At 42.6% G+C, this 13,284-nt stretch overlaps 1 protein-coding gene across 5 annotated transcripts in view; it reads right to left on the bottom strand.

Annotated features, from left to right (window-relative positions):
- Nucleotides 1-13,284, bottom strand: part of LOC126095316 (transcription factor SPT20 homolog) — a 280,707-nt gene that overhangs the window by 1,911 nt on the left and 265,512 nt on the right. The gene's annotated exons all lie outside the window — the stretch shown is intronic.

Consider the following 13,284-nt stretch of genomic DNA (forward strand, 5'->3'; position numbering starts at 1 on the left):
CGGTCTGCATTGATTGTTGTACAGGCATGCAGGCATTCGCACAATAACCCCTTCCTGTCCCAAAACATGTTCGCCATCACTTTGCCAGCAGACAGTGTTTCTTTAAACTTCCGCGGCTTCTGTGATGCTGGCTGTTTCCACTGATGGGATTGCTGTTTCATTTCCAGTGTTGTACAGTGGAGCCAGGTCTTGTAGCCGGTGACAATAGTGTCCAAGAATTCCTCGCCATCATTTGTGTAGGCCTGAAGAAATTCGCTGTGTCTTTCACACATTTCTGTTGGTGGTCTTCTGTAAGCATTCCCAGGGCTCACCCTGCACAAACCACAGCATATCCTAAATGGTCTGCCAAAACTTTGTCAATGCTGTTCCTGCTGACAACAGAGATCACCTCACAGAGCTCCCGTCGACCTTTCAGCATTGCTTCTTCCACTTTAACACAATCATTTCATCTGAAACCAATGGCTGTCCAGAATGCTGTTCATCTTGGACATTTGTACTTCTGTCTCTGAATTCTCTTCACCATTTGAGCACATGTTGTATACTCTTACACATTCTCCGTAGACTCCACACAGTTGGGAATGAATGCCCACTGGCACAGTCCTTTTTGCATACAAAAAATGAATCACAGAGCAAATTCACATGAAATGTGAGTGGGAGCTCCATCTCTAATGGCTGCCAAGCCAAGACTGAGCATTGCAGCTCGTTGAGATGGGAAATGGGAGAGCGAAAAACAAGCTACATGCCAGTGTTACGGGTTTCTGCGTAACTGCATTCCTTGCGGCTGCAGATCCTTATTTTAGGGACAACCCTCATATTTGTAGGTGGTACAAGATTACCAAAAAATTTCTGTGACTATATTATAAAATTATCTCTAAAAGTAAAATGCTCAAAACGAAATTGAAGTTCAGACCTTGTTATCTGATACAGTCTGGTAATGAAGTGAGGCATGTTCAAATGCCGCTCCAGCCTGGAGTAAAATTTAATGTGTTTGTGTGCCTGGATACATTCCTGTGCTGTCTTTCTTATGCTAGCAATGAGTAACCTGCCACTGATTATGATGGGTTTGAAACATCCAGAATTAGAACAGATACCTAATACATGTAATCTGTCATAATTTAACTTTGCCGGTCCTGAACTTAGACTCTATGAATGAAATGTTGCTATATGTGGTGAATGCATTGAATGAAATTTAAAAATTAATGTGATTCACCAAACTCAATGGACATGTTCAAAGTGAATTCCATTTAGGCTAGAAAACAACTGAAGTATTTGCAATACTCAGAAAAAGCAATATTAAACACTTAAAAATTATCAAAATAATGCCACTGCAATGAGAAAGGATAGGGTGTTGCCAAACACACATTCAGTGTGACACCAGAAAACATACACTGCAATACTGTTGTGCTGAAATAAACAATCACTCATGCTATTCCAACATCTTTTTGGTGTAATGATAGAACATTACGTCCATCGAGAAAACTTCAAGAAACCAAACCAGTTATTCAATACTTTAGGCTATATTAGCATGTAACAGCATATTCTAAACACACTCTAGTCCAAAATTAATATAAAGAAACAGAAGTTACCTTCATTTCCTGGAAACGTTTTGACAATACAGTAAACAGTTTTATCCAGTTACTGGAAATTTGTGGTAAGATCTTATGGGCCCAAATTGCTGAGGTCATCGAGCCTAAGCTTACACACTGCTTAATCAAACTTAAAATAACTTACACTAAGGGCAACACACACACCATGCCCGAGGGAGGACTCGAACCTCCGATGGGGGTAACCGCGCAAACCGTGACAAGATGCCTCAGACTACATGGCTACCTCATGTGGCAGGCAGTTACTACCACCTATTGGGAACACCCAGAAATTAAAACAAAATAAAACTATCAAAACTCCCAGATGGAGTAACAATGCGAAAAGGATAGATACCACTCACCAAATAGAGGAGGTATTAGTGACAGACAGGTATACTGAAAGAAGAATACTATATATTTATCAGCTGCCACACTAATCTTTCATCAGGCATAGACAAAATAAAAGAAAGCCAGCCCCTCTCTCTCCAAAAACAAACACACACACACACACACACACACACACACACAAAGCCAGCCCTTGTCATTTCCAGATACTAAAGACTCATTGTGACTAATGTCTGAGGTTAGCAACAATGTTTGCTGGTGTGGGTAAAGGGGATACAAATGTGTGGGGCAGGGAGGGGAGTACTAGCAGTGTAGGGATGCAGGAAGGAGTGTGCAGTGCCTGTGGGAGTGTGCACAGACATGGTAGGGACAGGACAGAGGCTGCTGCAACATACAGACACCTTGCTGGAGGGAGGAGGAAAAGGGGAGAGAAGAGGAAGAGAAAGAATTATGCAGGTGTGCTGGCAGGATAGAAGGTGTGTGCATGGTTGGAAGGGGACGCAGGTGGAGGACAGGGACTAGCAAAGGTTGAGCCCATGAGGGTTATGGGAATGAAAGATATGTTGCAGGGAGAGTTTCCACCTGAAAAGTTCAGAAAAGCTGGAGTTGGTGGGGAGAATCCAGATGACACTGGTTGTGAAGCAGTCCAAGTCAAGCACATCAAACTGGGTGCCACACTCTGCAGCTGGGTGGTTCAGCTGTGTCTTTGTCACAGTTTGGCAGTGACCATTCCTTTTGACAGCCAACACACATTGTCCATCCAAAAAGTTCCAGGTCTGATTTTATTCCTTGCTTACAAGCAACATCAGTGTAGAATGAGATTTTCACTCTGCAGCAGAGTGTGCGCTGATATGAAACTTCCTGGCAGATTAAAACTGTGTGCCGGACTGAGACTCGAACTCTGGACCTTTGCCTTTCGTGGGCAAGTGCTCTACCAACTGAGCTACCCAGGCACGACTCACGCCCCGTCCTCACAGCTTTACTTCTGCCAGTACCTTTTTTAACATCAGTGTAGCTTGAACTAACAACTAACAGACTTGCATCCAACCAGTCAGACAAGCATTAAGTGTTGGCCACGCAGCTGTGGTGTGCTAACGTACTTGTTTCACAAACTGCAATAGAGTAACGAACATAACATCTCTAAATCAAGCATTCAAGACATTCTCCAGAACATTTTAAAGAAGAGAAAAGTGTGTGCAAAGTCTGTCCTGCACACCTTGACTCCCATACAAAATCAACACCACACAAACACATGCTATGACTTGACTGAAATGAAAACTGCAGAGAATTCTTCTCTGGAAAAAATCATCTTGGGTGACAAGACTTGGTGTTATCAATATGAACTTACCACAAAATGACAAGGTGCAGAATGGCTCTGTGATGGTTTGCCATGGCAAAAGAAACTGCAAATGTGTCAAGTGAGTTGAATATGAGCAAATAAAATGAGTACCTTAACACTAGCATTCGACTGAAACTGACCGATTAAATACGGCACGAACATAAACATTAGTCTACACTATAGGTCAATCTGTTACAACCTTTATTGACATCCGTTGGTTCTGCCAACTCACAATCAAATTATCACCAAGACCTCAGGCTACACTACGAACAGTCCAGACAGTCTGTCACTCCAATCAAATTGACTAGTTTCAGTAGGATGCCAGTTGTAACATACTCATTATATTGATTTACAAGTTGACCAATGTCCCAAACAGGGATTTTTATGACAGTTTCAAATGGTTGTATGATCATTCTGGGTGTTGTACTAAAGTAGGAGGAGGCTACTTAGAACACCTGAAGCATTAAAACCACCCTACTAATTTTCCTATTTGTTTAGAACTGACACACGAGAATTTGGCAAAGTGGTTGCTGCTAAGTTGGTAGAGCACACGGCTGCTTTCACATGTGCTCAGTATGTAGATTAAGGATGGAAAAGACTCACCGTCATTTAACAATGAAACTCAAAAAATGCTGAAGAAGCAAAGGCTGTTGCATTCTTGGTTCAAAAAGAGAACAAGCAAGTGACAACACGCAAAAGTTAATAGAAATTTGTGCATCTCTAAAAAGATTGATGTGCGAAGCTTACAACAACTACCACTGTCATACCTTAGCAACAGATCTGACCAAGAACCTCAGAAAATTCTGATCCTATATAAAATTGCTAGGTAGGTCTACGACTTCTATCCAGTCACTTGTTGACAAGTCTGGTGTGGAAGTAGAAGACAGCATAAGTAAAGCTGACATTTTACCTAAATTTTGCATTTAAGAAATCGTTTACGCAGGAGAATTGTACAAGCATACCATCATTTGACCATCACACAGACTCCTTTTTGGAGGACATAGTAATAAGCATTGTCAGTGTAAAGAAACAACTGAAAGGGTTGAAATTAAATAAATTGCCAAGTCCTGATGGAATCCCAATTTGGTTTTATGAAGAGTACTCTACAGCATTAGCTCCTTACTTAGTTTGCTTGCATTTATCGCAAACCTCTCGCTCAACACAAACTCCCAAGTGACTGGAAAAAAGTGCAGGTTACTCCTGTATATAAAAAAAGTAAAAGAACAGACTCGCAAAATTACAGAACACTATCATCAACATTAGTTTGCTGCAAAATCCTTGAACATATTCTCAATTCAAATATAATAAATTCCTTTGAGATGGAAAAGCTTCTGTCCACAAATCAGCCACAGTTTTAGGAAGCATCACTCCTGCATAATTCAGCTTGCCCCTTTCTCACATGAGATCCTGTGAACCATGGATGTAGGGTAACAGGCAGATACCATATTCCTCGATCTCCATGAAGTATTTAACATGGTGACACACTGTTGACTGTTAATGACAGTACAAGCATTTGGAATAGTTTCCCAGGTATGTGCATGTCTCAAAGTAACAGAACCCAGTATGTTGTCTGCGACGGTGAGTATTTGTCAGAGACAAGGATATAAACTGGAGTTCCCCAGGGGAGATGTGATAGGACTGGTGTTATATTCTACAGGACGGTCCATTGATCATGACCGGGCCAAATATCTCACGAAATAAGCATCACACGAAAAAACTACAAAGAATGAAACTCGTCTAGCTTGAAGGGGGAAACCAGATGGCACTATGGCTGGCCCACTAGATGGCGCTGCCATAGGTCAAACGGATATCAACTGCATTTTTTAAAATAGGAACCCCCATTTTTTATTACATATTTGTGTAGGGCAAAAAGAAATATGAATGTTTTAGTTGGACCACTTTTTTCACTTTGTGATAGATGGCACTGTAATAGTCACAAACGTATAAGTACGTGGTATCACGTAACATTCCGCCAGTGCGGACGGTATTTGCTTCGTGATACATTACCCATGTTAAAATGGACCGTTTACCAACCGCGGAAAAGGCCGATATCGTGTTGATGTATGGCTACTGTTGTCAAAATGCCCAACGGGCGTGTGCTATGTATGCTTCTAAGTATCCTGAACGACATCATGGAAGTGACCGGACCATTCGCCGGATAGTTACGTTATTTAAGGAAACAGGAAGTATTCAGCCACATGTGAAACGTCAACCACGATCTGCAACAAATGATGATGCCGAAGTAGGTGTTTTAACTGCTGTCACGGCTAATCTGCACATCAGTAGCAGACAAATTGCGTGAGAATCAGGAATCTCAGAAACGTCGGTGTTGAGAATGCTACATCAACATCTGTTCCATTAAGTTTCAGGTGTGCAGCCACAAGAAATCTCCTTCTTCTTCTAATATTTCAGCTGTATACCGTCCAGCGATCTTCAGAGTGAGCCACCAAAACCTGAAGATTTACATCAACATCGATTGCACCTGCACCATATTTCTATGCAGCAGGAATTGCATGGCGACGACTTTGAATGTCGTGTACAGTTCTGCCATTGGGCACGAGAGAAATTACGGGACGATGACAGATTTTTCACACACGTTCTATTTAGCGACGAAGCGTCATTCACCAACAGCGGTAATATAAACCGGCATAATATGCACTATTGGGCAATGGCAAATTCACGATGGCTGCGACAAGTGGAACCTCAGCGACCTTGGCGGGTTATTGTATGGTGCAGCATTATGGGAAAAAAAATAATTGGCCTCCATTTTATCGATGGCAATCTAAATGGTGCAATGTATGCTGATTCCCTACGTAATGTTCTACCCATGTTACTACAAGATGTTTCACTGCATGACAGAATAGCGATGTACTTCCAACATGATGGATGTCTGGCGCACAGCTCGCGTGTGGTTGAAGCGGTATGGAATAGCATATTTAATAACAGGTGGATTGGTCGTCGAAGCACCATACCATGGCCCACACGTTCACCGGATCTGATGTCCCCGGATTTCTTTCTGTGGGGAAAGTTGAAGGATATTTGCTATCGTGATCCACTGACAATGCCTGACAACATGTGTCAGCGCATTGTCAATGCATGTGCGAACATTACGGAAGGCGAACTACTCGCTGTTGAGAGGAATGTCGTCACACATATTGCCAAATGCATTGAGGTTGATGGACATAATTTTGAGCATTTATTGTATTAATGCGGTATTTCCAGGTAATCACACTGTAACAGCATGTGTTCTCAGAAATGATACGTTCACAAAGGTACATGTATCACATTAGAACAACTGAAATAAAATGTTCAAATGTACCTACATTCTGTATTTTAATTTAAAAAAAACCTACCTGTTACCAACTGTTTGTCTAAAATTGTGAGCCATATGTTTGAGACTAGTACAGCGCCATCTATCACAAAGTGAAAAAAGTGGTCCAACTAAAACATTCATATTTCTTTATGTACTACATGAATATGTAATAAAAAATGAGGGTTCCTATTTTAAAAAAACACAGTTGATATCCGTTTGACCTATGGCAGCGCCATCTAGCGGGGCCAAGCATAGCCCCATCTGGTTTCCCCCTTCAAGCTAGACGAGTTTCATTCTTTGTAGTTTTTTCATTTGATGCTTATTTTGTGAGATATTTGGCCCGGTCATGATCAATGGACCGCCCTGTATATACAAAAATGATAGATATGGTGGACAGGGTAAGCAGCAGTCTGTGGCTGTTTGCTGGTGATGCTGTGGAGTATGGGAAGGTGTCGTAGTCAAGTGACTGTAGGAAGATACATGATAACTTGGACAAAATTTCTAGTTGATGCGATGAATGGCTGGTAGCTCTAAATGTCATTTAATGCAGATGAGTAGGAAAAACAAACCAATAATGTACGAATACAGAATTAGTAGTGTGCTGCTTGACACAGTCACGTTGGTTCAATATCTAGGTGTAACCCTTCAAACCAATATGAAATAGAATGAGCATAAGAGGACTGCAAATGATCAACTTTGATTTATTGGGAGAATTTTAGGAAAGTATGATTCATTTGTAAAGGAGACACATATAGGACACTAGTGTGACCCATTGTTGGGTATTGTTCGAGTGTTTGGGATCTGCATCAGATCAGATTAAAGGAAGACACTTTGGTGACATGTTCTGTTACAGGATACCACTGGAATCATACACAGAGATGACAATAGTTATGGGATAGTGATCAGTGCATTGGTAGAACTGTCATTTGTAGTCAGATGATTCATGTGAAGAGGTTTCCAACACGATTATGGCCGCACAACAGGAATTACCAGACTCTGGTTGTGGAGGGGTAGTTGGAGCTGCGTGCATGGTACATTCCATTTTGGAAATCCTTAGGAAATTCAATATTCTAATATCCACAGTGTCAAGACAGTGTCGAGAACATCACATTTCAGGCATTACCTCTCACTACAGACAATGCAGTAATCGACGGTCTTCACTTAATGACCAAGACCAGTGGCATTTGCATAGAATTCTCAGTGCTAACAGAGTGTTAAGTTCTCAGTGCTAGCAGACAGGCAAGACTGCAATCAATAATCGCAGTAATCAACGTGGGACATACGACGAATGTATTCTTTAGGACACTGCGGCAAAACTTCGCGTTAATGGGCTACGGCAGCAGACGACCGACACAAATGCTTTTGCTAATGGTACATCATCACATGCAGTGCCTCTCTTGGGCTCTTTACAATATTGGTTCGATGCTAGACAACTGGAAAACCACAGCCTAGTCAGATGAGCCCCATTTCAGTTGGTAAGAGCTGATGGTAAGGTTCGAGTGTGGTGCAGACCCCACAAGCGATGGACCCAAGTTGTCAACAAGGCACTGTGGAAGCTGGTGGTGGCTCCATAATGGTGTGGGCTGTGTTTACATGCAATGAACTGGATCTTCTGGTCCAACTGAACCAATCATTGACTGGAAGTGGTTATGTTCAGCTACTTGGATACCATTTGCAGCCATTCATGGACTTCATGTTCCCAAACAGTAATGTCATGTCACTGACTTTTCATGATTGGTTCAAAGAACATTCTGGATAATTCAAGCAAATGATTTGGCCACCAACATCACCCAATATGAATCCCATCGAACATTTATGGGACATAATGAAAGATCAGTTCATGCAGAACATTCTGCACTCGTAACACTTTCGCAATTATTGATGGCTATAGGGGCAGCATGGCTCAATATTTCTGTAGGGGACTTCCAACAACTTGTAGAGACCATGCCACATCAAACTGCTGCACCATCTCTGAAAGATCAGACATGATATTAGGATGCATCCCATGACTTTTGTTGCCTCAGTGTATGTGGTGTACCTTATGAGGTATTAATCTTTAACTCAATGACAGCCTTATGCTGGTGATAAGGCTATCTACAACTTGCACAGAAACCAGAGTTAAATGACATGAAAGAAATTCAAAAGAGATTGTGGCAGTACAGCAGCTGACCCTCCACATTATTCAATCTGTGCGAACAAGCAGTATAGGAAATCAAGAAGAAATCTGAAAAGTACTCAAGTTCAATAAAAACTTTGAGGCTGGCCAGTTCCATTGTAATTCTGTTACAGACAGCAAATGGCTTCATCGAGTGATGGATACAACAAGGATAATGAAGTGTAATCAAATTAAACCAGGTGATGCTGAGTAAATTGCATTAGGAAATGAGGTACTACAGTCAGTAGATGATTACGGTTGTTTTGGAAGCAAAATAACTGACAATGGCTGATGTAGAGTAGATATAAAACACAAAATACTACAAACAGGACTTCTGAAAGAGAAATTTCTTAACACTGAATATAAATTCTTAAGTTTAAGAAAGTCTTTTCTGAAAGTATTTGTTGGGTGTCTTGCCTTCTGTGGACGATAAACAGTATACACAAGAAGAGACTAGAAATCCTCTGAAATACAGTGTGATATAAAAGAATGCTGAAGGTTATATGGGCAGATTGAATAATTAATGAAGAAATATGGAATTAAACTGCAGAGAAAAGATAATTATTGGACAGCTTGACTAAAGGCAGGGATAGGAGACCACTAGATGCATCAAGAAATAATTAATTTGGTCTTGGGAGGAAGTGTCATGCATAAAAATTGTAGGGATGGACCAAGGCTTGACTACAGAATGCCGCTTCAATTGGGTGAAGTGTAAATTGGATGTTTGTTTGATTTACATAACAACAGTTTCCATTCAAGTGTGCAATGTAACTTCTAACAGTGGTGACACCTGAAACAGCTGGACCAACAACTTTGTATCAACTGCTTCTGGTATGGTTGGATGCTAAGGAATCACAGGTTGTTCCCAGATAAATGTGTATTGAGAATAACCATCTACAGCTCTTGTGAGCCACTTGTGAAGAGGATTTACAGTCATCAACTTTCAATTCACATGTGCTTCAATCCCAGTGGAAACACCAATATACACTGATCAGCAAGAACATTATGACCACTGACATACTGTCGATATAAACTCATCCAGGCAATAGCAGGGTCACCTGGCGAGGAATGACTGCTGGTCAGACACATGGACAGTGCATGTAGTATCAGTGAGCGTGCTGCCTGTGTGTAGAATGGGGAAGGTGCATGATCTATTCGAGTTTGACCGAGGGCAGATTGTGATGACCTAGAGGTTTGGCATGAGAATTTCAGAAACTGCACTTGTTGTCGGGTGTTTGAGGAGTGCTGTGATGTCTTCAACACATGGCGAAACCAAGGAGAAACCACATCCAGACATCATCGGGGTTAGATGGCCACTCCTCATTACAGATGTCGGGCATTGTGGGCTGAGCGGACTGGTAGAACAGGACTGGCAGTGAACTGTGGCAGAACTAACATCAGACTTTAATGCTGGGCAGATTAGAAGTGTGTCTGAACACACAGTGCAGCAAACACTCCTAATGATGGACCTCTGCACTCAATGACCCATGCATGTGCCAATGTCAACATCACAACATCGACAGTTACGACTAAAATGGGCACGAGACCATTGGCACTGGATGCTGGCAGAATCCCAACACCTTCTTCATCATGCCAATGGGAGGGTGGGAATCCATCATCTTCCAGGGGAACAGCTCCTTGACACTGTACTGCAGGATGGAGACAAGCTGGTGGCGGGTCCATTATGCTCTGGGGAACATTCATGTGGGCATCCATACGTCTAGTGGAGCTCATGCAAGGCACCATGACAGATAAGGAATATCTTACACTGATTGCAGACCACATACACCTATTCATGACGATAATGTTTCCTGACGGCAGTGGCATTTTTCAACAAGATAATGTGCCATGTCACAAGGCCAGGAATGTGCTGGAGTGGTTTAAGGAACACAGAGGCAAGTTACAGTTGATGTGCCAGCTCCCAACTCCCCAGATCTGAACCCAATCACACACATCCGAGACATGACTAAACTTGGTGTCAGAGCTCATCGCCCCCCTCCCCAGAATTTACGGAATTACGAAACAAAAATTGTATGACGTACAAGTGCATTCAATGTACTTGTTTTGTGTCAGTTGTGGACAGTTCAACAGTCTGTATAAGATACCATGTAGTGCAACACAGGTCTCAGACGTGAGACCTAGCATCTTACAAGGGAAACTCGCCATTGCACTCCCCTCAGATTTAGTGGTAAGATGGCCAGCTCATCAAAAACTGAACACTGATCAGGCATGAAAACAGGAATAAGGTGTACAGGACTATGGAGGGAGGAAAAAAAGAAAAATAGAAACAGTGAACGGTCCAAGAACAAGAAGTGTGAAAAAGAGCTGCCTGAAACAGCAACAGATTAGTGGGTAAGTGGTCATAGTATTGGACTGCCAAGTGGGTGAGCTATGTTCAAAACTCCATCATGCCATTTATTTATTTATTTTCCCACATAATGAATTGTCCGTCCAGTCACTGAAATGATTGCTCTCTTTCTGCAGTCTTGGCTGTTGTCATACTACACATTGATTATAGAACATGAGTCATGTGGTAAGAATACATTACAATCACAAGTAAATGTGATGAATAGTGACAGCAGGTGAGATACCACATAGACATCTCACAGAAATGTAAACAAATAATAAACGGTTGTAAACTATGTTACAACAAAGGAATTCAAGAGTTAACACTTCCAAAATGGAATGCAACTTCCAAAACATTAAAAACATATTTTTACAGAGCACACAGAAACTGTGTGACTGTGAAACTGTAGTGTTCATTTGTTGCAGCCCATGTGACAAACTATTATGTTTTCATCATTGCCATAGGAGTGATCACATTCACATAAACACCTACATCAGTCATAAAAATTAGGTGTGTCAATAAGAGATTCCCGGATGGATTGTAACAATATTATGAAAAGGACAGTTGCTACTCACCATATAGCGAAGATGCTGAGTCGCAGATAGGCACAACAAAAAGAATCTCACAAAATAAGCTTTCGGCCAATAAGGCCTTTGTCAAAACACACACACACACACACACACACACACACACACACACGCACGCACGCACACGACCACTGTCTCTGGCAGCTGAAGCCAGGCTATGAGCAGCAGCAGCAGCAGCAGTGCACAAACACACATGACCACCGTCTCTGGTAGCTGACGCCAGGCTATGAGCAGCAGCAGTGCACAATGGATGAGGGTAAGGAGGAGATGGGGGCAGAAAGGGAGAGGGAATGGGGGTAGAGGTGGGGACAGTGAAGTGTAGCTGGGGAGCATGCAGGGAAGAGGTGGAGGGAGGATAGGGCAGCTAGGTGCAGTCGGGAGGTCTGACGGAGGGCAGGGGGAAGGGGGTGGGTAACAGAAAAGAAGAGAAGTAAAAAGACTGGGTGTGTCAGTGGAATAGAGGGGTGTGTAGTGCTGGAATGGGAACATGGAAGGTGTTAGGCAGATGAGGACAATGACTAAAGAAAGTTTAGGCCAGGAGGGTTACGGGAACATATGATATACTGCAGGGAGAGTTCCCAACTGCGGATTTCAAAAGCAGGTGTTGATGGGAAGGATCCATATGGCACAGGCTGTGAAGCAGTCACTGAAATGAAGAATGTCACTTTGGGCATCGTGCTCAGCAACAGGTTGGTCCGGTTGTTTCTTGGCCATAGTTTGTCGGTGGCTATTCATATGGATAGACAGCTTGTTGGTTGTCATGCTGACATAGAATGTAGCACTGTGGTTGCAGTTTAGCTTGTAGATCACATGACTAGTTTCACAGGCAACCCCGCCTTTGATGGGACAGGTGATGTTTATGATCAGACTGGAGTAAGTGGTGGTGGGAGGATGTATGGGACAGGTCTTGCATCTAGGTCTATTACAGGGATATGATCCATGAAGTAAGGGGTTAAGAGCAGGGGTTGTGTAGGGATGGTGTATTGTCTAGGTTCGATGGATGGCAGAATACCGTTGTGGCGTTGTGGGAGGGGTGGGAAGGATAGACAGCAGGACATTCCTCATTTTAGAACACAACGAGAGGTAGTCAAAACCCTGCTGGAGAATGTAATTCAGTTACTCCAGTACTAGGTGGTACTGAGCTACAAGGGGAATGCTCCTCTGTGGCTGGATGGTAGAACTCTGGGTGGTGTTGGGTGACTGGAAAGATAGGGCACAGGAGATATATTTTGTACAAGGTTGGGAGGGTAATTACAGTCTGTTAAGTCCTCAGTGAGGCCCTCAGTATATTTTGAGAGGGACTACTCACCAATCCAGATGCGATGGCCACCAGGTGGCTACACTGTGTGGAAGGGACTTCTTGGTATGGAATGGGTGGCAGCTATCAAAGTGGAGGTATTGGCGGTGGTTAGTAGGTTTGATATGGGCAGAGATACTAATGAACCCATCTTTAAGGTGGAGTTCACCATCTAGGAAGGTAGCTTGTTGGGTTGAGTAGGGCCAGGTGAAGCGAACGGGGGAGAAGGTGTTGAGGTTCTGGAGGAATGTGGATAGGGTATCCACAACCAATCCAGATCGCAAAGATGTCATCAATTAATCTTAACAAGGTGAGGGG

This window comes from Schistocerca cancellata, chromosome 8 (genome assembly GCF_023864275.1).
Source record: "Schistocerca cancellata isolate TAMUIC-IGC-003103 chromosome 8, iqSchCanc2.1, whole genome shotgun sequence".
Lineage (NCBI taxonomy): Eukaryota > Metazoa > Arthropoda > Insecta > Orthoptera > Acrididae > Schistocerca > Schistocerca cancellata.